The sequence below is a fragment of the Choloepus didactylus genome, chromosome 11 (assembly GCF_015220235.1).
Source record: "Choloepus didactylus isolate mChoDid1 chromosome 11, mChoDid1.pri, whole genome shotgun sequence".
NCBI classification, from domain to species: domain Eukaryota; kingdom Metazoa; phylum Chordata; class Mammalia; order Pilosa; family Megalonychidae; genus Choloepus; species Choloepus didactylus.
In genome coordinates, this window is record NC_051317.1 from 45810776 (window position 1) to 45837476 (window position 26701).

Genomic DNA, 26701 nt, shown 5'->3' on the forward strand with positions numbered 1-26701 from the left:
GGTAGTGAAATTGAAGATGTAGCAATAGAAACTTTTCAAAATGAAACACAGAGGATAAAGAATATCATAACATTTAATGGAGATCCATGAACTATGAGACAACTTAAAACTCTCTAATATACATGTAATTGGAGTCCTTGAAGGAAAGGAAATGGCAGGAAATACAATACATTTGAAGAATTAATGGATGAATATTTTCTAAATTTGATGAAAACTCAGAGATTCAAAAAATTAATCTCAAAGACAGAAAACATGAAGAAAACCAAACCAAGTCACATTAAAACCAAATTACCCAAAACCAGTGATGAAGAGATCTCAAAGGCAGCCAAAGATAAAAAGCATACAAAGGAACAAATCATAAGAACAGTATATTTCTTGGAATCAGTGCAAGTAAGAAGACAGTAGAGTAGCATCTTTAATGTTTTGAAACAAACAAAAAATCAATTTAGAATTCTATATCTAGCAAAAATAAGTTTCAAAATTACATGCAAAAGCTGAAAGTTTAACAAGAAATGTTAAACTTTAGGATGAATAAAAATGATACAAAATGGAAATATACATCTATACCAAGGAATAAAGTGCCCTGAAAATAGTACTGCATTGGTAGTGGCTTTGTATTTAAATCTCTTTAAAACATAATTGATTATCAAAAATAAATAATAAAAATATAGGTGAAATTTATAACATATATAAAAGTAAAATATATGATTCTGGAGAAAAATGGAAGTGTACTATTTTAAGTTTCTTTTATCTGTATGAAATGGTAAAATATTGCTTGAAGTGAGACAGCAATACGTTAAAGGTATATTCTCTTCCTCTCATGAAACTACTAAAACGGTTGGCCAATAAGCCAACAAAGGAGATAAACTGTAATCATAAAAGAATAAAATCTGTTAAGCCAAAGGAAGAAAAAGATGAAAAGAAGAACAACAGATAACTCCAAGGATAGGTAGTTTCATTGGTGAATTTCCTCCAAACATTTAAGGATGAAATTATACCAATTCTATAAACACACATCCACAAAATTAAAGAGGGGGGAATATTCCCCCATTCATTCTCTGAACCAGCAATGTCCATCTACCAAAACCAGGCAAATGGTTCACCAGGAAAGAAAGTACAGATTAATATTCCTCATGAACATAGATTCAAATGTCCTAAACAAAATATAATAAAAATTAAATCCAACAATATATAACATTGATAATAGATCATGAGCAAGTGGGATTTGCCTCCATGAACACAGTTAAATTTTGAAAATCAATGTATTTAATCATATGAACATAGTAAAAACTGCTCTTACTAGCTGCAAGAAAGAACATTATACATAATCAAAATGCAGAAATAGAAGTGCCTTAACTTCTTTTTTTTTGCCTTGCTTATTCTCATTTACCTAAAGATGATTCCAAGGATCACAGTTTAGGAAACACTGGTATAACTTTGTTAATGTTAGTATATCTAAAGAAAATTAGGTTTACCAATACATAGTAGACCATATGTAGCCTGAACAAAAGGAAAATATAAAGATAATAAGAAAAGAAAGCGAAGAAGACACACAAAAAATCAGCTTTTCCACAACTCTTCTGAAGAGAAATAATGCTCTATCCTGAGAAGGTATATTCAATTTGAAAGTTACATCAGAGAAGCACTCCTTAATGGCATTTTCCATGAAGATTGTTCAGTTAATGCCTCTTGTTCTGAGTCCATTAAAAATCATTATGATTATAATTTTGGCTTTTCATATAGATTTTCCAGCAGACAGAAAACACACTGATTAATCAACATAGTTCTCTTGAGAGTAATTTTTCTTTCTGTAAATGGAAAGATGGACCTTTGAGTTAGGCCTTATTCTTTTTGGGAGTTATATCAGTCACTTCCCTAAGACCAATTTATGATGCATAGGAAAAATTAATTTTTGTTCTGTACCTGCATTGCTAAGATGCAGACCACGAACCAGCATGACCCCATCCAAAAACACCTTTCTCTGACACCATGCTAAGTTAGCCAGGAAATTCACTCAATGATATTGCTTGATACTACTAACTAACTTCTTTATGAGTTCAATTATCAGAGGCTAATTTTTATGGAATCTCATATAGCAATGTAAGAATTCAAAATCAAATGTTGCATTTGGGGCTAGTAAGCTGTATTCTTTCATAGCCATATTGCACAAAGCTACTTCTCAAGGATAGAACATGGTTTATAATGTTGTAGTACAATCTGATATTATGGGCTAATTGAAAAACTCAATACATAAAAACAAGCAAGACTGATGATATATTTTATTTCATGCTTGAGAGCCAATTTGCCATAGAAATTATTTTTTCTATGCAAAGGTAATCCTACATTTTGTCCAAATACTTGTATCATAGCCAACACTTCTCATAAAGAGAGCATACCTTGTGTGTTCATTTGGATTTCTAGTGGCAGTCACTGCACATGTCAATTATATTTTGTGGACTTCATCAAAATTAATGTGCAGCAATCTCAATTGCAATCTAGAAAACTTTAATTATACTCTTTCTCTGGAGAAAACAATTTTCTGAAGGCTAAACTAGGTAATATGAGATGGAGAGAATTTATTTTGTTTTCAAATACTACAACTATATCAGTACACTTGGTGATCATGGATACCCACTGTTTTCTCGAGTGTGTTTCATTCCACAAAATTGGTCCTTATGATGATTTGAAGCTATCCATACCCCAGAAAAAATGTTATTAAATTATTTCATTCCCATGGGTGTGAACACATTGTAAGTGATTAGATTTCTTCAGTTAAGGTGTGTGTGGCCCAGTGCAATCAGGATAGGTCTTAATCCTATTACTGGAGTCTTTTATAAGCAGAATGAATTCAGACAGAAAGAGAGAAACCCAGAGGGAGCAAAAGCTGAAACAGAATGTGGAAGAGAAGGGAGAGACCAGGAGGCCCCACTGTGTGCCTTGGCATGTGACAGAGGAACCAAGGATTGCTGGCAGCCGGCCCCAGGACACCACAATTTTTGGGGAGAAAGCATTGCCTTGATGATGCCTTGATTTGGATGTTTTCTTGTCCTCAAAAATGTGAGCAAATAAATTCCCATTGTTTAACCTGACCCATTTTATGGTATTTGCTTTAGCAGCCTAGAAAACTAAAGCAGTTCCTAAGACGAGGGACATGCAAACTGAGCGTGTTCAAGACCATCCACTGGTTGCAGGACTAAAATGTTAGCATTTCCATTTCAAGTTATTTTATCTTATTTTATTTCTATTTTTGTGTATATATAAAATATATTCATCAATAAGAGCACAGATGATTCCTAAACGGGTAGATAAGTATATAAAAAGGATGAGTACTCAATTTTTTCCCATTTTAGAGACCAGTTGACCACAGATCACATGTAAGATGACCTGTTGAGATGCAAGAAGAAAATAAGTGAACTATTATTTACACTGAAATTTTACTTAAAAATAACAAAATAATTAAACTTCAATAGTATTTAATAAACAGAAGAATATTGCTTCTCTCATTCAGAGTGTATGCTGAATTGTCAGGTATCAGGTGTAATACCTGGTAACTGAGTTTCCAAAGAGTGGGAGTTCCCTGGTATGGAATAAACCTTCACTGTTTTATTCAGTTTCAATGAATATTATACATTGATGATTATATATTTTCAGTTAAAACACATGCTTGCATAATGTGATCCATTTTATCTAAATTAAGCCTCAAAAATGCACCAGTAGTTTATATGGTTTCCTGAAAGTAAATTTGGATGGAAGATACTATATATTAAAGAAAATAGAACTTGAAAAATAAGAAAATGACATATTTCTTATTGTTAGTATAAGCTCTTCACTAGCCACATTGCAAAATAAAATATTTTCATATCTGACATGGAATCAACCAATAAATATTCAATTATAAGACTACTTTAAATGAAGATTGCTCTCCAGTATTATTGGTAATTAACCACACCACACTGTAAGTATATATTTCCTTTCAATTATTAGAAACAACAATATAAATTTGTTATCAGTAGAAAGACATTTAAAAGAAAAGGGAGAAGAACTTCTAAACTTAGTTTGTGATAGTTCAAGTAAAAACATATTAATTCCAATACTGTAAAAAATTATTCTAAAGTTATTAATTGATGTTTAGAAACCTATGTTAGATTTCTTCCTTTATAAGTAAAGGAGGTTTGCACACTCTGCGAGAAAAAAAGTTCTCTCTTTTGCAGTTTAGTTTTAAAAAATCCATGAAAAGTCATAATAGCCACAAGAAAAAAAACAAAAAAATGCATTCTTTTGACAGTAAATTTTTTTTAAAAAATACACTTGAAAAAGCTGAATATTTGAAGACATACATATTAGAAAAATTTAACTCTATGGGACATTTTCTACAGATTTGGATAAAAGTGAGTACATTTTAAACATAGTTTATTATATGATATTTATTGCTTCACATTTCAGTTATGGATAAAGAAGAAAACATTTTGATAATCTAATAAATAAATGTCTATATATGTTCACCAAAATATACGTACAAATATATTTACTGCAGCACCATTCAGAAAAGCCTTAAAGAGGAAATAGTTCTCCCTAAATTGTAGAATGGATAGAGATTGTGATATATCCACACAACAGAATATTATACTTATTATTTGTGTACCTTTCTATGTAGTGTAAATTGAATTAAAAAAAATTAAAGGTGTGTCCCACATTTGCTATTACTTTCTGTGATCCTGTTAGTGTTTTGTTGTCAAAGACACTTTTAAGGACATAAAGGGTACATATCTGGTCTTTCAAGGAAAAGATCAATGAATGAGAATGTACTTGCTTGTAAAAGAAACTTATGCAATGGAGAGAAAAACTGAAAAGAAGTAATTCTCATTATTATTATTAAAATATCTTGCAGAAATAATTTGCCCATTTAACATCAAAGAAAGAATTTTCTAAATTGAATTAGATGGATTTTGAATGCATTCTTTTTTATATATAAGAATGGAACTAGTTCCTATTAGTGTTAATGAAAAGACAGACTGTCATTAAGGAAGAAAGAAATTAACTACCAGAATTTTAACAATTTCAACACAAATATATTACAATTAGTGGATGAAACTGAAAAATAATAGAAAATGTGATTTTTTTTTTCCTTTGGCTTTGCATATTTTGTGAGCTTTTTTTTTTTTTACAATCACAGTATCTAACTTCAAATCTAGGGACTTCAGATCACTATATCACATTTTAAAATATGATTCTTAAATTAAGAAGAAGAAGGGAAAAGAATAACCATCGCTCTCACTAAAATATCCATACATATGACCTTTAATAATGGAATCTTAGAACAAAAATCATTTTTAATAAAATTATATAAAATTACATTTATATATTTATTTTAGTCCCCCTTGTTAGTACTTTTTGGAATTTATATCTATTTACTCATTTATTAACTAGTATACAGAAGATACTTAATGTTAGAAATACAAATATTAATTACATATCTTCTCTGGACTCAGGAAGCCCAAAGTCTAATAAGACAGAGACAGATATAAAAAGACAATTATAAGCAAAATATACAAATTTTCAACAAAATATAAAGATAGTGTTTGGGGTGACAGCTCCAAAATGTCAGTATTCATTGCCACTATTATTAGTAAAGCAAGTATTTGATAAATAAAAATCAGAATATTCATGCAGACAAGTACTACGTTTATTTAGGTAATTTAGCAGTAGTGGTTTTTAATAAGATATATGATATTGTTTAACTGCTATTTTTAATTGTAGCTAAATAGAATATTCATATACTTTTGCTAAATGGAAAATATTGGTTTCTTTTATGGGAAAAAAGTGCAGTAATAGTGGTATTTTAACCTACTTTATATTCATTTGCAAAAAGAGCATATGAGATTTAAGAGAGAAAATTAGTAGTTATATAAATTATACCTTGCTCTTTGGATGTATTTTATGTTACTGAAAGAGAATCTTATTTTCTTGAGGTTTTCTGGTTGAAAAAATATTCAAAGTCATGGACACATTAACCTTTTGCAAATGTGCCTGGTGTTAACTTAATGGTCTGGATCTGCTCCATTTTCATTTAAATACTGGTGACTATTGTGGGGCCCTAGAGTGTGAAGTGACTCAGCAGACCAGCTTGCACAATATTTCTTTATTTCCTGACTTAATCTCTGGTGACCCAGTTTATGATCCAGCTTATTGAAAACGTTAAGGAGCCCTTTTCCCTGAAGAGATACTGTGCACTGCGGATGGTGAATGGACACAGTAAAAATCATTCACATGCATCACAGTGTTTATCGCAAAGTTTCACACACACACACAAACACACACCCCATATCCCTGTATCGAAGAATATATATACACATATATAATCAAAGAATACATATATCCTTTTTTTTTTTTTTTTTTTTGCTCCACTTAAGTTAAATACGTTCCTTTTGAAAATCCAATGAGCAAAAATCCATCCTGTTAGTTCATTGCCAATAAGGACTACATTTTTGTCCAATTTTCTCTTTGGAAAAGTTGTCTCAGAGTTCTTGGGCATGAACTGTGCACAAGAACAGTAGATTGGTATTTGTATTAGGCAAAACAGGGAACCTAGATTTGTTTTTAATTTGTAGAAAATGTTTCTAACCATGTTATGAAATAACACTTAAAAATAAAGAAAGCACAACTTATTTTTTCTATAGTCTATCATCAGTCTATCATTGCCCAGTTAGAATGGAGCATAGACTCTGAGTCATACAATGTAGAATGCTAGACATTTAGAAAGTTCTAAAAAATATATTCTTTCAAATTTTGATTGAAGGTTACAAGAGTGCCCCCTTCTTCACAGGTGCTTATGGATCTAAAATTTTATTTTCCTGGTGATTATCAGTTCCAAAGATAACCTCAAACTTCTCTGCTTTTATTAGAGTCCTAGATGTTTTCTCATATTAAGTATAACAAATATCCCAAACGGTACACAAATATTAAAAGTTCACAGTCTTGGAATTATGATGAGGTTTACAATGTTTGAAACTCAGATTTTCAACTCAAATACTACATCACTAATACACATACACACACATTGAATTATGATAAGCAGGTAATAATGAAAGAAACAATATTCTGTAAATCTGACTGGAAACATTAGCTGGTTTGACAGCTAGAGTAAATGTTCCTTAACATTACAGATCAAGAAGCATTCACCTGAAAAAATCAGTGTTATGACTTCCCTGTATCACATTCAAAATGTAATAAATGCCATGCATTTCTTATGCTGTGGAAGAATAAAGAAAAACTGACATTGGTGAGACTGACCTGAACAAGATTTGCTTTCTCAAATTTATCCTGCAAGCAGCTGGAGCCCTTGTAGCAGTTTGCGTATTTGATGTATAAAGCGTTGCATAAGCAAGAAGGCATTTCACAAGGTCAGAAATGAAATACATTTGAATCTGCTGTTAACATTCAGCAAAATATATGGCAGATAATTTGGGATCTTCTTTTTTTCATCCTGTCACTGTAGATCAGATGTCATGCAATTTAAATAGAAAATAATGGCATAAATTCTGTGTTTCTGTAAGACTATGCTTTGCTATGTAAAAGAATCAACTGTTACCAGTTCAGAAGCAGAATCTCCTGCATTACCTGTTCCCAGAAAACTGAAATCTTTATCCCTAAGAGAAATCATTTAAAAGGAGTGTCTGTGAAAGCAAATGTACAGGCAAAATATGGTGACAAAGATTTAGTTGGAATCAGACTCCTTTGAGAAAAAACAAGCCTTTCCCTTCTGATTTTAAAGTAAAGAATGTGACCAGTGGTACAAAAACTGGGCATTGGGCAGGTGTTTTTTTTTTTTTTTTTTGCTTAATGATCAAACTTTATGTTATTCTTGTGTTAGATCTAGCATATCTCCACTCTGATGACCCAGAAGTTGGTAAATCATGACACCAAAATAATTTGGCTCTCAGGGAAGAAAAATTTAAACAAACAAACAAGAGTGGTGAGGGGAAAGCATATTTAATTTTATCTTAATAGACCCTTTATTGTAGGAGTAAATTAGTTTTATTCAGAGCTTTAAAACTGCTATATTTGTATACATATGTATGTATATGCATCTACTGAAAGAAAGACTTAAGAGTCCTAAAGACAGATATATAGATGCATTAACACATAATATATACAGGTATTGATGACATATCCCATTACACTTAAAAACTAAATAGTATGGACTGTCTTTCAGCAAAATAGAATCTTGTGGAAATTTAATATTTTAGAGCAACTAAAATTAAGAAATATTTTGAAAGAATGACTCTGCATTTCTCAATCTAAATTTCAATTTTTCAGAAGTTAACAAATGTTTTAATATTTAATTAGACATTTTTCTTTAGTTATGATGTTATTTTTAGCCATATGTTAAGAAGTCTGTCATTTATCTGAACATGATACCTTGTCATATCAAATTTTCTCAGCATTCTATCCAATCAGTGACATTCAGTCATGGCCCCAATTAATTAGCCTTTTTCCTACTAATATTTACCAAGTTTTGGCTAATTTTTATTATGTACTAAAGCTAGGATCCAATATATGTATAGTAACTCATTTAATATTCACAACAACCTAATTTGTATTTTACAAACAATTTTAAGGTACTAGATGTTAAGTCACTTCACCAGTGACAGTTTGTCATAAGTGTTAGACACAGTTGAAACGTAAGTTAAGTCTAGCTCTGAAAGTTCTATACTTTACAACTACACAATATTGTTACTTCTCTAACTTGTGTTTCCACTTTCCATAATACTAAATATTGACATGCTTGCCTTTGGGGCAAAATGAGCTTTTCAACAAGCACAGGGTGGCAGTGTGAGCAGAGGCACGTGTCCAACTTGATCTGCATGGAATCCTTGTCAGGAGCCAAGCTACATAGCCCACTACACTAGGTGACAGAGTTTGAAGATAGCACTAACTCTGGAACTTTCTAACCAGGAGACCACAGTCAAGATCTTCATCTCTATGATTCCCAGTCTCCTCATTTGTCAAATGGGTATAAAACTGTCTAGTTTGTTTAACTTACTGGTTTGTAGTGGCATCAAATGAGGTCATAGAAGAAAAATAGTTTTTCAAGGCAGGTTCTTACTTGGACAAAGTTTTGGTATTAGTTGTAGTACAACCAAAGAAGACACTATAGATCAGATAAAAGTCAACATATAAATTCCCTACAAATCTGAGAATACAAAAGGACACCAGAGGAAAAAAATATTGCAATGCATCGAAAAGAAACGTGTAAAGAGAAGCCTATGGTAAGGAATAAGGAGATAGATGTTTCTTTCTGTTTTCAAATCTATATTATCTACCCTTGTTGCTAGTATCACTAATATACCTATAAGACTATTGGGGTAAACAATTATAATTCTGGAATTTGAAGAATGATTAAAAATAACACTTCCTAATTGCACAAATGATTTCAGGTGTACTGACTGTTCCCAAAGGCGATGGGGAATAACTTATTCTTTCCCCCTCTACTGTACTCTACACCAGTGGTTCTCAAATGGTTATCCTGGTAATAGCAACAGCAAGCTGTACCTGTGAGGATGTTAGAAATGCCAATCCTTAGGCCCCACCCTGACCTACAAAATCAGAACCTCCAGGGATGATCCCAAGGAGACTGTGCTTTAACAAGATCTCCAGGTGATTCTTATCCTAATATTTCAGCATTATTGCTCAACACCGACCCAATATCAAAGAAAACCTGCTTGTTCTGAAACAGAAATAGAAATGTGTTATTGGTGCTTATGTAGTCTGTGGCTTGATGTATTTATGAAGATCAGAGGTGGGGATGATCAGAAATGGAAATATTTACTCAACAAATATTTAAATAACTGCTCAAGACTTGGACCTGGGCTCAGTGCTGAGGTCACAAAAGGCCTGGGCTCTTGCCTTGGTGTAGCTCACAGGATTAATTGCAATAATATGGGTTCCAAAATCAAAAACAACTCATCTCATCAAACCTAGAAGGATAAGACTAATCACCAAGGAGGTGATATTTGAGCTGCTTCTTGACAAGCATACCAGTTTTAGGAGTTAATCTAGTGAACAATGGTTGATTAGAAAGCCAATCCAAGCGAGATAATATGTTCAGAGCCAGGGCAGCAGCGAGAAGCTTGGCTCCTTTAGAAAATAGTTCAGGATGGTCAAAAACTACCAAGCACATGCAAGTGTTATGAGGTAGAAACTGGAGGTGGGGACTTGGTTCAGAGCAGTGTTTCATTGAATATCATCCTAGAAAACTGGACTTGATTCTGTGTTGCTCTGAGAACCCTGTGTGGCACTGATCAATTTCAACCAGGAAGGTGACATATTAATATTCCAGTTTTAGGAGCAATGTGGAGGAGGAACTAGAAGGGGTAAGACTGGAAACAATGTATCTAATTAAGAAGCTATTGCAATAGATTAGGCGAAAGAAAACAAGGTGCCAACCCTTGCTCCTGTGGCAGTAGGACTGGAGAAGATATTTATTCATGCCATGAATTAAAATATGTACTATAAGAATACTCTCGATTGGAGACTCAGTTTGGAGCATGCCAAGTTTGAAACCAGTTGGTAAATAATGGAGCAGAGAGTTTTGAATTCAGAGGACAATTCTGGGTTATAAATATCAAATTGGGGGCCTTCAGCCAAAAGGTGACAGCTGATCACATAGAAGCTGATAAGATCTCTCAGAGCTAGCTATCAACACCAGAAAAGAAGACTAAAGAGTGTCAGACTGGGAAACCAAAAAAAGGAAGAGAGATATTTAAAGTGAATGAAAGATGGTCTTGAGAGCTGTGGTGGGTAGTTAAGTACAGAAAGATTGAAAAATTTAAGAAAGATAAGAACCAAAAGCCATGCACTGAATTTGACAACATAGAGAACATCACAGCATCAAGAGAAAATCCTTTTAGCAGAGCAATGAAGCAGAGCCAATATTTCAAAAGGTTGGGGAATAAAAGGAAGCCATTTGGCTATACAGGAAAGTAAAACCTAGAAAACGCATGAAAATAGAAGAGATGGGATTTGTTTTGTTTTACTTCTAAATTTTGTGAGGGAATAGTTTCTCAAAGATGTGAGAATTTTTTTTAAGGTGTAGTTTCCAAAAAAGGAAATAATTATAATATACAAGGCAAACCCATCAAAGCATCAAGCTTTGATTTTTCATGAGAGTAGGTGGTAAAAACAAAACAATCTAAACAGTTTGTTAAGACACCCGTTGATACCAAACTGTCTTTTATTTTACTTATTTTCCCATAGGGCAAATTCTTAAATTCAGAATATTATTTCCTCCAGGACTTCCATCAGGCTTTCCTAGTCTTGCTGCTTATTTTGATTCACTTCAGTGATTTTTCCTCAATTCCCCTGTAATTTTTTTTTTTTTTTTTCCTCAGCTTACCCTGTGTCATCTCATCATCTCCAATTTTGGGAATTCTCTGCTTCAGTGATTCTTCTCTTAGGATCCCTCAGATGTACCCCTCAGCCAAACACAGTGAAGCCAGTCGTGAATCCTAAATCTTTATCTTACAAAGATAAGTATGGCTACTGATAGTGACATAGAAATGTAATTCAGAACATAGGAGGAAGCATTAGTTTTTGGCAGAAAATGAGGGTTTTTTGCTTTCTGTTTTAAATTAAATTAGTTGTGAGAGTGGGTATAAGAATGAATGTGGGTAAACTGGGAGACAGTATGTTTTCATTTAATAACTTCATTAATGTACATACCCACTACTTTTGGATCTTTTCCATCCACTGCAATTAATTAGCACTGAGACCCTCAGTAATATATATGTATAAATGAATGCTTAGTAATTGTTAAAGTAGAGCATGGGCAATTTATACACACTCTGAGTCACAGCAAATATCAGTTGCTTTAGGGCCAAACATTTACCACCTTTAACTTTTACATTTGTGAGTTTTGCCTTAGAGATTGTATGGTTAAGAAAGCACTTCTTGCCTACTTATTGATTTTCTTATCTACCCCAAATAGCTTATTTCACATAATAAATAAGCATTTCTATAACAAACAGCCCACGGAAGTTATTATCAAATTCTTTCCCATTCCCCTTGCAGAAGATTAAGCCTCAAAGGTGAATTAATGAGTCTTGTTAGCCCATGACAGGAAGGCAATAATGTGTATCAACCCTGCATCACAAGTAAATATTGTTTGTCTGTTTGTGTGGTTGGTTGGTTTTGATTTGGTTTCCCTGTAGAGATGATAAGAAGGGATGCTAAGGTATATTCTCCTTATTTTTCAGCTAGAAATGATGGTAAACATTTATGTGTGATGACACACATAATCTAGTAATAAGGAAAATAGATTATGGATCTAAACACGATTTATACTGTATAATTTGCTTAATTTAAGGCAGTGACAATTTTCAAACTACCTTTCAGGTATCATCATTTTATTCATTCTACCTTTGTTTTCTATGTCTCCTAAACTTACCATGTTTGAAAATTGTCTACTATATATTTCTATATGCTCTACCACATCCTTTTGAGGAAGATGATTACAAAAACAAAGAAGAAAAAAGCCAAAAAGTTTTTGCTTAATTTTGTCTATTACAATTATATTAACTAATTATATATATATATATAGACATATGTGTGTGTGTATATATGCATACACACATAAATTTCAAAGATCTTATAATAGGCAATACTGAGCTAGCATACTAACTTGAAGACTGTCACTTCAGTTTCATATTGTATATGACTAATCTGTGAAATATCCCAAACTGAACTTTGAACTCTGTGTATGTTTGCGTATTATTATACTTAATAAATTTTTGTCAGTTATAATTTAGAAAATAAAACTATTATATTTTAGATATCACTAATTAAAGGTGTCACAGGGGGAATATTTTCTCCCTTATTAGGATTCCCAAATGGCACATGCATGTATTAAAATGTATCCTGGGTATAGTATATAATTATCACATGACAATGAGAATAAGCATCAATAACAACAACAAGGTGTTTTATAGAATTCTGGTAGCATGGACTTTCGCCTCTCTGGAGGGAGTTATAAAATTTGCTTATATAATCATGACAGGAATAGACAGGAAAGATTTGGGGATTAGAAGAAAGGCAGTGGATTCTTAATAGACAAAGGGTAAAGAAAAGAAAATAATTTTCAAACACCACTCAGTGTTTGATTACACAGACTGAATTCAATTATACTGTTCAATTACACAAAGATTATTAAGGTAAAGTAAGGTTTGAAAAAGCACCAAACTCTTCAGATATATATGCTTATGGAGATTCACAGTGAATTATATTCTCTGTATTTATAATCACAATTGACAGGAGTACTTCAGTCTGCTGACAAATTTCTATAATACATTATAATGTCACTAAATTCCCAAAATGCCCATTAAATTTCTATAATATATAATGTTTCCAAATTACCTCAAAGCAGTTTCTCTGACCATAAATCTACTTCAGTCCAACATGTTATAGGTAAACTAATTTATAATTTATAATGTATGTAATCTATTGTTATTCTTTAATGATATTGTTGCATCTTAAATGCATTTAAACTTTAGTACACATTTGTATCCGAGATATGTTTCCGGAAAATACAGTCATTCTCTCCTGGTTTGAAAAATAATAACCTCAGTCTGCTATTTAGACAATCACTATTTTGTTTAAAGTGACATAAATACATAAAGTAACCTTTCAAATTATTAATGTAAATACATAAATCTGTGTTGCTCAATATGGATTATATTACTTAAATATTTAATTATTATTAATTATATAAATATATTCTATATTTATATCCATATCGACATCCAGAGGGCTAGATCTACTTATATCTGTTCCTTCATGTACATTTATCTCTCTCCAGTCTTTTACTAGAAAGGATTTAGTGCATCTTTTACCAGAAAGGAATTAGTATAGCTTTAAATACCTGATACCATTTGTATAAGAAATTATTTTAAAACAAGTAAATGAAGAAATTAAGGCAAAGTAAAAAGAGAATCATGATATGTTAATAAATTCAAGGTGTAATGTACAAAATACACAATAATGAACTCTGTAGATCCCCCCTTCACTTCTATTTTTTCAGGTATGATTCTAAGCTTTTTATGGACTTCCACATCTAATCATAACAACTTCCCTCTGAGAGAAGAACTATTCTCATTTAAGAGAAGGAAACTGATGCATAGAAAGTGTGTGTCACTAAGTGTGAATTCAGCAAGTCTGACTCCAAAGCATGAACTCAACCTACACCAAGTGCTGAAAACTTTCCTAGAGAAGGACCAAGGCTTTTGGTTTTTATTGCAGCCTCTGTAATAAAAGAAACAGAATCCAGTTCATGAGTCACAGTGTCCATAGTTAAAAAAAAGCAAAAACAAACAAACAAACAAACAAAAAATAGTTTTGCACAGGCAAAATTTTGAGACCATATAAAAGCTTTATCCTGTGAGTCTCCATAATCTGGACAGTGCATAATACAGGTGAACAGTCTCAGTATTTTTACAGTGAATAGAACTAGTGCAAAAGAACTTTTTTTGGGATGGCATCTTTTAGTTTAAGCAATGACAGGGCACAATTCTAAAAAAAGAAAATTTGTGAGTGGTTTGAGATAGGAGGTGGTAGTGGGGTGCCATGATCCAAAAATACACTCTATAACTGGATGAAATACAATCATTTAGGTAGCTGATGGTGCTACAAAGAGTTATACAAGAAAATCTAAGGAAATGTTTAGTGATAGATGTCAAAAAATGAGGATGGTGGTTCCAGAAGAACTTACTTGTCAAATCCTTCCTTTAGGCAAGTTGTCTATTTAATGAGGCAAACTGCCTAATTCTTGATAATTATCCCATGCCATTTATAAATAAGAAAATGCTTATCTAAATGTCCTCAGTAGCAAGAGGAAACACATGTACCCAACTCACGAAGAATAACATAAGTTTACTAAATTTCAAAATAAAAGAGTGAATGGGGACTACCTGCCCAATGTACTTGACTCTCAAAATAGTTTTAAGAACATGGGAATTAAAATGTGAGTAAGTAGATATCATTCATTCAACATACATTCATTGAGTCCCTACATTATGCCAGGCACTGTTGAAAGAATACAGCATTAATTAAAGCAGACCAAAAAAATTCCACCTCCTATTCTGGTGAGGAAGACAAAACGTAAAATAATAAGTAATATATAAATAATGATGCAATGATATATGTGCAAGGAGATGAAAGCATTGAGGAAATATAAAATGTCCATGAAAATTCAATTTTAGATGTGATGGATACTGAAGGAACTGTTGAAGAAGCCATTTGGATAAGGGGAAAAGCATTTCAGGAAAGGGAATGGCATGCACCAAGACTCCCAGGCAGAACACCCTGAGGTTTCAAAGGAAGAATGGGGAGACTAGTATGGCTTGAACAGAGTAAGGAAGGTTGAGAGTAATAAAAGATGAAGTCAGAAATATGGGGGAGAGAGTTGGGAGGAGACCATTGGAATCATTTGGAACACATAAAGAATTTTTACTTTTTTTCTGAGAGAAAAATCTTTGGCTGATTTTGAACAGGTGGGCTACATGGTTTGAGTGAAGTTTAAGTTAAATCATCATGACCTTTCCATTGATATCATATTTTAGAGGAGCAAGAAGGGGGGAAAGTATGGAGAATCATTAGGAGGATAGTGCATTAATCAATTGAAAGAAGATGGTGGCTTAGCTCTGGATGAAAATGTTGAGTGGAGAGGCATTGTTATATTCTGGATGAATTGGACATATATTTCACCAAATTGGAGGTTGTTCTGGTTTGCTAATGCTGCTCTTTTGCAAAACACCAGAAATGGATTGATTTTTATAAAAGTTATAGTCTTAAGGCCATGAAAGTGTCCTCACTAAGGCATCAACAATAGGGTACCCTCACAACAATAAGGTACATAGATGGTGTCTGGAAAACCTCTATTAGCTGGGAGGGCATGTGGCTCGCATCTTCCTTTGTTCCTAGGTTGCATTTCAAAATGGCATTCTCCAAAATGTCTCTCCAAGCTGCAGCTGCTCTGAGGTCTGTTTGTGAGCTTTTATAGGGCTCCACACTGAATGGGCGGGGCCACACCTCCACAGAAATGGTCTGATCAAAAGTATTACCCACAGTTCGGTGGATCACATCTCCATGGAAACAGCCTAATGCAAAGATTCCAACCTCGTCAACACTAATACGTCTGCCCACACAAGATTTCATCAAAGGACATGGCATTCTGGGGGACATAATACATCCAAACCAGCCCAGAGGTGTTAAGAATGACTCCAAGCTATTTGGCTGAGCAACTGGAAGAGAGGAAGAGAATCCCTACAGTTAAAGGCCTAACAAAGTGAACCAAAGCTACATGCAAAAACTTGAGTTATTTCTCCTCAAGGAGGTACAGAATCTGAAAATTTCAGGGGTGATGAGGAGGGGTAACTGTGCTCATTTCTCAACATTTCCTCGTATAAAAAATGTTGGTGTGAGCAAATAGTCAAGAGGGAAGCTGGAACATATTTTTGATGAACTATCTTTTAGGTTAAAGTATGTTAATTTAGGGGGAATAGATCAAAATGTGTTATGCAATAACTGGGGTTTAGCCAGACAAGAGCATTCCACATGAATTGATAAAATCAAATAATTGTCAAGAATTGAAACTTACTGTCAATATGGTGAAGAAGTATTTTTTTGAATATTTGCAGCTTGAAGATTTTTAAAAGTAAACTCTGTAATAAAAGGCTGCAAAATTTCCTAGAATCTTTCCTATTGGAGGAAGTGAATCTGGCTTTCTAGAGCAGGGAGTATAACCTCCCTAGTGGTCACCAGAGCTCAGATGCCCCCAATCTCCTGCACACACATCTTACTATAGATAATAAGACATATAGCAGGATCTGAGCTACTCAGGCATTTACACATAGATTATAGCATATAAAATTTTACCTTGTAGGAAAAAAATAAATAAATTTGACCTTCAATAGTTTTCCCTATTTTCATGCTACCTATCTCCTCATTAACAAGGCCAGAATATAATTTTCTAACCAGGAGCGCTGGTCACACTAGGTTCTGTGAAGACAGTTTTTAATGCACTCCATAGGGCAGGTGGAGGCTAGAATTGGTTTTAAATTAGGACTGTTGATAAGAAGTGGGAGAAAGAACATAGTCACACAACCCTGACAGAGGAGTTCCAGATGCCACCGGCTTTTCTTCAGTGAAAGCATCCTCTTGCTGATGCCTTAGTTTGGACACTTTTATGGATTTAGAACTGTAAACTTGTAACCCAGTAAATCCCCTTTATAAATGCCAATCCATTTTTTGTATATTGCATTTCTGGCAGCTGCAGTAAATTGGAACAGCATGTGTCATTCACCTTAACAGAGAAAATTGGAGGGACTATCCCAGAAGGATTTTTTAGGAGCCTGACCCAAAAAGAGGTGGAAAATTCGGAAATGGATTGTCGAAGAAATATGGCTGATGTGGTTCTTACCACTTGCCAGAAGATTTTCTACTCTAATGTGTTTCCTTCCAGAAATCTATTGGGAAGCACAATTCTTGCTCCTTTAAAAGGGTTAGATCAAAGTAATTTCACAGGCAGTTTTCTGAATTGTGTTGAGCACATGCAGAGGATTTTAAAACTTCAATTTATATTTATTCCAATCTTTCCTTTTAACATTTCTAATAGGTATATGTTTTAAACTGTACATAATATATCAGTACAGCAGTATTTAATATAATTTATTATTAAATATATGTGTATTGGAGAGTATGTTAAATCTCTTGATGGTGAAATGAGACAGTGCAATCACAAGTTTTGGAACCACTCCTAAAAGACTGTCTAGACAGATACTAATTCTGGTCTGTGAGGATCAAGCAAGTAAAGAAACACATGTAGAACCTGGTTAAATTTAAACAAATTCCCATTAACCTATTATTGTCAGTTTCCAAGGTTTTGATATCAAAATGCCCATTCTGTGTGAAATGCTGGCTATATTAGATAGCGATTTCTTTTTTCTTTTCATATTTTTAAATTCCCTTTCTGGAAAAATAATGATTGGCAACATTATTCTTTACCAATAATGTTCCTTAGAAATTACTTGGCCTATAAAACTCAAATACAGGGAAACATTGGTTGACATTGAGACCCTCTTTTAGTTTTATTTCCCTTTTCTAGTATCCTATACTCTAGATTTTGAACTCTGCTGATATGATTTTCCTTATCCAGGTGCTCTGTGTTAGAGATTATGTGCTTTAAGAAAATAATAAAGTAGTTTATGGCCTGAATAATTTGAAATGTCAAGAAAAAGCACCATTCAGTAAATCAAATACAATGTCTGCATTCAGAGAATTCTGAACAGAAGATAGTTACTCCATGGGTCCCTCAACTTTTTTGGTATGGATGATTTTGCAGAGCATGCAGAAAAGGATTAGGCGATTCAATGGGAGATTATGTTTTTGACAACTGGACTGAATAGTGACTTAAACTTCTTCTGTCTTATATACTTATTTATTCATGTACATAGGGCCTGATATATTACTCTTTACATTTCAAAGCATATGCCTAAGCATGGTATAATCAAATTTGTTGAATAACTCTAAAATGAGAATTGTAATTGTTTGAGGATTGGTGAGATTCATGGCTTAGACTACTTTACCATTTGATTTCACTTTGATGTTCTATCCATCTAACAAGTCAAAGGTTGTATACATGATCAAAGATAGAAGTGGCAGAGGATTCTTGTCATTTTTCTTTGTTCTGCATGGAGGTGTATCAATTTTTAATGGTCTCTATAATCCACATGTCCAGCAGAATCTGGATTTGTGAGCTTGCTACATGTAGAATGTTTTAGTCCAAGAAATGCTATGTAAACACTTAGTGGACAATATAAAACTATAATTTTCTTAATGACACAGTTACATTGAAGTTTTACTGCTTATTGGAGCTGATTTAAAGTTGCAGTGCACTGCTTATTTTGGCAGCACAGATACTAAAATTGGAACGACACAGAGAAGATTAGCATGACCCCTGCACAAGGATGACATGCAAATTCATGAAGCATACCATATTTTTAATATTAAACTTCCCCACCTGGGGGATTTCCTGATATTCTCACAAGCATTAGGGGCTCCCAAATTCCTCAATCTTGGGGCTTGCCCTTATAAAATTTATTCCTGCAAAGGATAGTCTAAATCTACTTATAATTATGCTTAAGAGTCACCCCCAGAGAATGTCTTTTCTTGCTCAAATGTGGTCTCTCTCTCTCAGTCAATGTACAAATAAATTCACTACATTCCCCTCTACATGGGACATGACTCCCAGGAATGTAAGTTTCCCTGGACATGACTCCCAGGGATGAGCCTGGACCTGGCATCATGGGATTAAGAAAGCCTTCTTACCAAAAGGGGGAAAAGAAATGAATCAAAATAAAATTTCAGTGGCTAAGAGATTTTAAGTAGAGTTGAGAGGTCATTCTGGTGGTTTTTCTTATGCATTATGTAGACATTCCTTTTTAGTTTCTAGTGTATTAGAATAGCCAGAAGGAAATACCTGAATCTGTTGAACTATAATCTAGTAGACTTGATTCTTGATGATTGTATAACTGTTTAGCTTTTGTCATGTGACCATGTGATTGTGAAAACCTTGTGATGGACACTCCCTTTATGCAGTGTTTGAGCCGATGGGTAATAAAACAAAGACAAAAAATATGCAAATAATGGAGGGGGATAAGTGGTATGGGATGCTTTGGGTGCCTTTTTTGTTTTTATTTTTTCTTTATTTTGGAGTAATAAAAATGATGTAAAATTGATTGTGGTGATGAATGCACAACTATATGATGATACTGCAAGCCACTGATTGTGTATTCTGGATGGATTATGTGGTGTGTGAATATAATTCAATAAAATTGTATTTATAAAAAGTTTCAGGGCAGCAGGCAGGGCTTTAGACATTGTTTAGATGACTTGTTCTGTAAGTAGGCGGTGCTTGGCTTTGACCCTTGCCTCTCCACAGGCATCTCTTCTAAGAACTAGGGATAACTTGTGCTCATGTTATATATTATCATTTAAGGTGTGGACTCATTTGTGAATGGGGCTGTCATAGATTGAATTATGTACCTCAATTTAGACATATTCTTAATCTTAATCCACATTCCTCTGCATGTGGATGCATTTAAATAGGATTTCTTTTTTGTTAAGTGTGACCCAACTGAATGGACCTGGGTCTTAATCCAGATTGCTGGAATGCTTATAAAGAGAAAGAAAATGGAAGCCAGAATCAAAGAAGACCACAGGGAGAAGTAGGAAGTCAGTGGGAACCTGTAAGTGAAAAGAGAGGACATTGCCATGTGATGTGAGACAGAGATTCAAGCCAAGAAACCACAAGGATTGTAACAAGCCAGAACCAGAAGGCTACCTGGACCCAGAAGGAAGCAAGCCTTCTAGCCTCAGAAACTGTGAGACAATAATACCTGTGTTTAAGCCATATTAAATATTCGTGATAGTATTTTACAATCTAAGGCAAGGCTCTTCTAAGATCCTATTGGATGTGGCCCACCTGAATCAGGATGGGCCTTAATTCAAATGTCTGGAGGTCTTATTAAGACAGGAAATATGGATGCAGAAGGAGAAGACAGAGCTGGAAGTCAACATAAAATGGAGAAACAGAGAGAGATCACCATGTGAGGGGAGGCAGAGATGCAAGTCAAGGAAGCCTAAGGACTACAGATTTTGGGGAGAAAGCATGGCCTTGCCAACACCTTGATTTTGGACTTCTGGGCTCTAAAACCATCAGCTCATAAATTCTTATTGTTTTAGCAAAGCCACTGTGTTGTACCTGTCATAGGAGACTGGAAAACTGTGACAATTGCCAGTATCACTTAGGGATGAATATGCTTTACAAGTGTATCATTTAGCTTATATATAATTACGTAAGATTTATAACACCTGTTTCTAATACCCCATCCTCCAAAATTGGAACAATCTTCTCACTATATCATAATTTTTATAATATTGACTGATAGACCCTTGCTAAAAGTCTAAGTAAGTTCTGATTTTTTCCATTCCTTTGGGAATTATATAGCTTTCTAAAAAGAGCATGTAAACTGTAATATACAAGAGCAGAATTCAGGAATGATACATTTTAAAATATAATGAAATTGAAGTCCCCCAAAATACATTCTTTGCAAATCCATTTTCAAATATAAAGAACATAAAGTTTAGTGACATCCACATATGCGAGATTCATCAATTTAAGAAATATTTCTTTTGTGTACCTATTTTTGGTCAGTAATTTTGATTGGTACTAGGAATAAAATGATTAGCAAAGACCAAGGTCATTGCCTTCATCAGGTTTCTAGCCTAATTATATCAAAAAGACATCACTCAATTTTCCAACTCAATGTGTATTTGCCAATGGTGATCTTTTATAAGGAAAATATAGAACACATTGAGGTCACACAACAGGGGATCTTGTTCTAGTCTTGGGGTTCAGGGATGGCTTCCCTGAAAAAGTAACATTTTAATTTTATATGATGAATGGAGTGAAGTTAATGAATCCGAAGGCAGGAGGCACATGCCAACTTAAAAGAACTTAAGGGAAGGAAGCCAGAAAGGCTTCAGGGCAAGTTCAGGTAAGAGTGTAGGAATGAGATAAGGTCTTTATCCTAGGAGCAATGGAAATCCCTTGGGGAGTTTGTCAGGGGAGTAGCCTGAGTGGATTTATGCTTTAAGATGATCTCTTGGGTTTCAGTGTTGAGAATAGACCCCAGGGACCCGAGGAGATGTGGGAAGATCCGTTAGCAACTTATTGATTAATTCAAGGACAAAATTATATTTGCTTGGTCTCAGCTTATCATTGAGAAATCCCCAACATGTGTTATATTATTGAGAAATTTTCTCACAATACAAAGAAGACAAAATCCTACACAGTCTTAGGAATTAAAGTTAGGAAGCACTAGAGAGGATATTATCTAATTCACACATTATAAAGGTAAGAAAACAGCACCATATGGGATTAAAGTGAACTGCCAGCATTGTGCTTCACTGACAAGTACCATCCAACATGTGGAGAAGAAAAACTCTCTGGGAAATGGAAGTCAAAATGGAGTGAAACAACGTCTCCTTTCCCTTGGTATTTATTTTCACATTAAGCACAGATCTTCCAAACCATCACCAAGAGAAAGCATACAGTGTGATCTTTATGCAAGGACTCTCCTTAAAACTTTCCCTAATTCTCACAAAATATTCCTCACTATGGGCACACTCAAAGTCTAATGTTACTTGATCCTTTTTGCCCCCAAACATGATCAATTTAGTCCTAAATCAATAGTAAACATTGATATCTTTAAGATTTAAATATCAATGAAAATCAAATTCATTCAATTTAGACACTAGAACAATTAAAATTGTACTGCATTTTGCTAAATTGAATAAATAAAAACTGCGCAGTAGGATAAAAATAGTCTGTTTTCAAGACAGTAAACATTAGAAATGCTTAAAGTTGTTTATTCACCTCACTGAAGACTAGTTTTCAAACTATATCTCATAGGACAAAACAAACTGCATAGTTTAAAGCAGTTAAGTTGATATGGTTGGAAAGTCAAATGAGGATTTCTGTTGTATTTCTGAAGGATTTTTGTGTGTGCAAATGCTGACAGGGAGAGGAAGTAGATGGATTGACTTAATAAGCTTTAGAAACACCAAGAATAGCTAGAATTTGGTAGAAATTATGTAAACAAGTGTTAGAAACAAGCAAAGGAGTTGTTAAGAAAATATTTTCCATTTTTAAATAAATTATAAAGATCCAAGGGTTTGTTGTACAATGGTCTAAATCACTTCACTTTCAAGAGTGGGAGCACTATTGTACAAAAACTACAAAAGTCAGCGATCAAATGCACCCAGATATAAAAATTCAGAATATTAAGTAGTTCAAATTATTGTTTCTAAATAGGCTAGAAACTTCTATGTCCTACTACCCAAGCTGTGCTTTAAACCAAAATGGCATCTCCAAAGAAGCAAAAAGTTAAATTGTTGTTCTTGCTACTAACAACAACAACAAAATCATAAAAATATTTTGAGAAAGAAAAAAAAAACTAAACTAAAAACACACATCTGATTTCATCATTTAATTCTGATGTTCTTTCTTGGAAAGATACTTTCTTCCCGATTAGATTAAAACTGAAGACCATACTATTTTTGCTCAAATTGTTTAAAACTATTTTGCAAACAAAAACAACTTATTGCCAAATATGTGACAGATTCAAGCACAGTAAAAGTGTCATGAGCCATTTCTTGTTACTCACTTATGCAGCTCACATTGAGATTTCCTCATTTACTTTGCTGCAAGGTATTTGCTTTATTAATTATGATATAATTACAGACAATTAATAATTATATAATAATAAATTATTTACTAATTTAAATGTCAGTGTTTGTTTTATTACTGTTATTAACTTAATGTGTATTTTCCTATATACCCACTATCATTTCAGCATACCACCATTCCCCTATTCTTGATATCTTTCCTTTCAGTTTCAGAAAATCTAAATGAAAAGATTTCTTTAACTTCTTTGAATTCTAGTATTTCTGTCTCCTTCATTATGCATAAAACAGTAATTCATAATTTATGTTAGCTCTCTCTAGTAGCTTTTCTTTTTGAGTCCTCTTGTGTGACATAATTGACAGAACATGGGTTCTGAAAACAAAGGAATCTGGATCTGACTTGTGATGCTGCCACTTATTTACTCTGTAATTTAAGGAAGATGTCTAACTATTCAATGAATTGAATAAGGCAATACATGTATGTGCTTAATGTAGCACATAATAAATAGTAGCTGTTCTGAAAGTTAAAATTGCCTTTCTCCTTTCTTTTCTGATATCTATGCTTGGGTGTCTTCTTTCTAAAAAGAAACTATGTCAAAACTACTTACGTTTACTTTACCCTCCATTAAGTAGCGTAACATCTTTCTGTATCCTTTCATTTTTAAACTCCTCAAACATGTATAGTGTGTACTTGTAGTTTCCATGCCCCATTTACCATTATTGCTAGTTTTTAATCCACATTTTATTCATCTGCATTATTTGATATGTATCACAATGTAACAATTAAGAGTGAACTAGATGACAGGACAATCAAAATCATACTGTCAGAGGAACAGATAGAGAAAAGAAGAGAAAAAAAAATGAGCAGTGTCTCAGAGACTTGAGTGACAGTATGAAATATACAAACAAACACAGCATGGGTGTCCCAGAAGGAGAAGAGAAGGGAAAAGGGCAGAAAGAATCTTTGAGGATATAAATGAGGAAAATTTCCCAACTCTTATGAAAGACAGAAATATACATGTCCAATCAACTCCACATACCGAGAACAGAATACATCCTAATAGACCTACTCTGAGACACATACTAATCAGAATGGCAAAGATATTATGAAAGCAGCAAGAGAGAAGTGATTCATCACATGTAGGGGATCCTCCATAAGGCTAGACGACAAGTAATTTATCAGAAACCATGGAGGTGAGACGGCAGTGGTATGAGATATTTAAGGTACTGAAAGAAAAAAAAAACTGTCAGCCAAAGACTCTTTAACTGGAATAACTGTCATTCAAAAATGAGGGAGAGTTTAGAACACTCACAGATAAACAGAAGCTGAGAGAAATCATCAACAGAAGACCTGCCCTACAAGAATTACTAAAGGAAGTTCTGCAGGTAGAAAGGAAAAGACAGTGAGTAGCTTGGGATAATGTGAAGAAATGAAGATCTTCAGTAAAAGTAACTAAAAGTGTAAATGCAAAACTCAAGAGAACTTTATCCTCAATATATAAAAGCCCTGTGGGCTGTTGTGTGGACATCATCACTGTACTGCATGTGAAGCTCACCAAGACGGTGATCCAGGTGCTCAAGACATACCAGGGCCACAAGAATTTAATTCCTTTTCAACCTTCAATTAAGTTCCAAGGTCTCCAAGGGCTTGTCAAAATTCCCAAAAATTACCCCCCAAAGAAGTACATAACACTAACTTCTTTTCTTCAAATGTGAGTAAGGAACAACCCTCAAGCCAGCTTTGACTGCATTCAGCAAACATTCTCCAGCTCTGGAGCCTCTCAGTGCAATTTCCTGGGATTTATAAAAGAAAAAATTACAGTTTGTGCAACAAATAATTCATATCAGATGACATGAGAAAGAATGACCCAGGCAAAAGAGGAATCCTGCAACCAACCGTAGCACAAAAGTTACCAAACCTGGTGGACCATATGTAGGTGCAAAGAGTGCAAATTCAGAAAACACCTCAAGCTGTTCCAGATGCAATGCCTGAGAGGAAAAGGTCAACTCCCATAAACCCTGCAAATATGATTCATATTTGCAGCAGCAATGTTTCTCATCAGCCTATAGGGACAGAGTGATTCACTTACTGGCACTGAAGGCTACAAGAAAACTGAGCTGCTTGCTCGATTGCGGAAAGATGGCATCAATCAAAAAGACAAGAACTCCCTCTAGCATTTCTGCAACAAGTAGCCAATCTGAATCCTAAGAACCTCTCATATACCTTAAAGGATTATGTTTTTAAAGAGCTTCAAAGATACTGTCCTGGAAGCAGTGAAATAGACAGATGGTCATTGGAGTCAGTGTTCTCTAGAAAACTAAATCCATCTCAGAATGCTACTGGCAACAGTCATTCAGAATCTCCCCTTGTTCTGGTAGATATGCTGCATCTTCTCCTTCTCAGAAATGGCTGTGGAATAAGATTTCATCGATCCTTTAATGAATAAAAAAATTGAATATCTCACCTGACAGACAGAGTATCACCAACATTAAATGGTCATTTGAATCCCACCAGTGAAAATTCTGTTGCAGTCTCCCACTGCCCCCTGCAGCTGCTGTCATCCCCACCCCTCCACCACTGCCTTCAACTCTCGTGCCCGACTCAAATTCTCCTCAGACTACAAATTCTGACTCCAATTCTCCCAGTACTCCAGACAGCCGGGGATTCGAGACCTATCTCTTGGGAGTTTTAGTTAAAATGGTATTATCTATGAGGACCAGCAAGACAAATACACCTGTAGGAAATCTCTGGAAACACTACCCCCCTGGATCAGTTCTACTAAAGTGGCCAAAGCCTATGGAAGAAAACTATTCAATATCTCACAAAAAGTCCAAAAAGAAATCTAAAAAACACAAGGAAAAGGACCAAATAAAAATGCATGACATTGAGACTGTCGAGGAAAAGGAGGAGGACTTTAAATGAGGAGAGGAAATACCAAGCAAAATAACTCCACTCAGAATTCCAATGAAGGAGTTAAAGAGAATTGCACTGCCTCCATGGAGCCTTCTTAATAACTAAACTCCCCAACTATTTAGTAAAATATATTGCTATTGTCTCCTGCGAGCAATGCCAGAATTATAAGGGTTACTCCAATGCTGAGTATGAGTAGTACAGGACCTTGCATGTCAGGATGGAGACGGATGCTAGAAGATTTATCAAATTGGATGCACAATGAAGGTGACTTTCTCTGGGATCAAACGAGTATCAGAATATACATGAATAAGTTTTACAAGAATATTAGAAGATCATGCAGTCTAGTCCCAATTACCATGAAGAAAAGGGAAAATATATATATATATAGATGCGTAACTTCATAACAAGCTGGCTCACATCAAAAGACTAATAGGTGAATTTGACCAACAGCAAGCATGGTCATGGTACTAGAAATCTGCTGGGACTAGA

At 34.1% G+C, this 26701-nt stretch overlaps 1 non-coding gene and 1 pseudogene across 1 annotated transcript; both read left to right on the plus strand.

The window, feature by feature from the left end:
* Positions 1-252: 252 nt before the first annotated feature.
* On the plus strand, positions 253-26683 carry LOC119506003 (annotated as a pseudogene).
* On the plus strand, positions 18945-19051 carry LOC119506629. Its single transcript, XR_005211041.1, has one exon. It is a non-coding gene; the product is annotated as a U6 spliceosomal RNA (small nuclear RNA).
* Positions 26684-26701: the final 18 nt, after the last annotated feature.